Raw genomic sequence first — 2,277 nt, 5'->3', positions numbered from 1 at the left:
TCAGTATTCACTCAGTACCAAACAGTATCAACAAAGCCCATTCATACAAACGATAACATGATCCCACCTTCTGCAAACAAGTGTCATCCACATAATCTATACACATTGAGTCAAACCAACACTGCTTCCATGAACAGACACCCAAAACGTTCTTATATGGGGACATAACTTTTTGCCAACAGAAGAAAAACACACCTTCACTCTCTTTAGTCTTAGACAACAACTAAAACGCTCAACGTTTCTGCAAACGCTAGGCCTCACAATCTCTGATGACCTCATCTGGCAATCTCACTTCCATAGCATAGTTAAAACTGCGTTCTGGAGTTTAACCGTCTTCAGGACTAAAAATTTTTTTAGCTCAGCCCCTATCACAGACTCCCTGTCTTCTTATTCTATCTTTTCAACCACTATTATTACAGCCTGCCACCTAGTTGCATACTCTTCAAACCCTAGCCCACCAATCTCTCTTCCTCTCTTCACTTAATCTGTGTTCTTAATACCAACCATATTTCCAATCGTTCCACCTCAAGACGTGACCTGAAAATTCCATCCAGTCCATTTTATTACTGTTGTTTAGTCTCAGATTAAGCTTCTACTCAAAAGCTTTTTTCATTCATTACTTTTTTTCTTTCAGACATGTCTTATCCTATGTTCCTATTTTAAGTCAGTAAGGGCGAGTTTGGGTTGTTGTTTCTAGTAGGTCCAGTGACCACATAGAAGCACTCTAGTTGCTTCATTCCCATCCAGATTTCTTTCTTGAATAGCTGTCAACTGCCAGCTATTCAAGTAAGTAATGGCCACAGTTGCTTCCCCTCAACAGAAACATTTATAGATACGGTTTTATATAACTATTTTGTTAACTCCCTTAGATTTACCGACAACTCCTGTAACTGTAAAATGAAGTACCCGCAAAGATTTCTAGTGAAGTTGCTTCCTCGTCTGTTTCAATACTGTGAGCTAATAACGTGTTGTTAATTACGAAGTAGTCTTAATTAGTAGGCCTAAGAGCATAACTTTCCATCGGTGATAATCCCCTGACTTTTCTTTCAGTTAATATCCATTGTATTCCTTCCATTTTTTTTAAGCAGGAGGTTGTGATTTAGAGACTTAGCTGCTATTTCGAGAATATCCTATGTTAATTCAAACAGCTTCTCGTTGTGTAACCTTATTTGCAGTTAGATGGAATGAACCACTTTAAAATTAGAGTCTTATATCTATGGATAATAGTTAAACTTAGAACAAGATACACCCCACTGATTGTTCAGTAGTCGCGGACATGACTCAGCCATTCAATCATAGGAATGTAACCATGCTAGAGCACAACCTTCGAGCATTTTAGTAGATTATTTTGGCTCCAGTACTTTGTCTTGCATTCATTTTATCACTCTCTCTTCTCTCTCTCGAAAAGCTCAGTTCGCCTACTTATTTACTTTCATTCAAAGAGTTACCTCCCTTTAGGTAGTAACCGCCACTAAGTATTAACCCATAACGCGCTGGGATTTACATTTAAATATAGCATGGACTGCTGAACACATTTCATGAAAATGAGACTACCATGCACACTTAAAACACAAAAAATAGTTTAAATATCTTAGTATGTAATGGTGGCAAGTTTTACATCATCTGAAAAGTCATTAGTTGAACTAATCGTCTTCTTGCATTCTGGGGAGTATTGGAGCTTTTGAGTGCCATGTTAAACCCAACAAACGCCCATAAATTAAATGCATCTATCTGGGCCACGATCGTGGCCTGTCGACCATTGCCTGACGGCCACGATCGTGGCCCTCTGTGCTTTGTGTGTTAACTCCAGTAAACACAAACATAGACACACACACTCATATACAGGCTTCTGTGCCATTTCTCCAATCAAATTTCTCTCATAGCATATTGTGTATGGGAGAGTATAACGAAAGTATATCTAGGGATCAGAATTAAAATTGACCAAATTCTTAAATATTGATAACTTTTTGTTGTTTAGCCCAAAGTCAGCCTTAAGAAGACTTCTGAGTAAAGCATTCCAGCTGTGACAATCCCCTACTTTCAGATAACATTATCCAGTGTATCTATCCTTTTTTTAAAGTCAGCTGGGTGTGATTCAAAGGACGTTTACTCTTTTACTTGTTTCAGTCATTTGACTGCGGCCATGCTGGAGCACCGCCTTTAGTCAAGCAAATCGACCCCAGGACTTATTCTTTATAAGCCTAGTACTTATTCTATCGGTCTCTTTTGCCGAACCGCTAAGTTACAGGGACGTAAACACACCAGCATCGGTTGTCA

This window comes from Octopus bimaculoides, chromosome 4 (assembly GCF_001194135.2).
Source record: "Octopus bimaculoides isolate UCB-OBI-ISO-001 chromosome 4, ASM119413v2, whole genome shotgun sequence".
Taxonomy (NCBI): domain Eukaryota; kingdom Metazoa; phylum Mollusca; class Cephalopoda; order Octopoda; family Octopodidae; genus Octopus; species Octopus bimaculoides.
The sequence above is the reverse complement of the archived record's forward strand: the minus strand, read 5'-3'. Positions refer to the sequence as shown.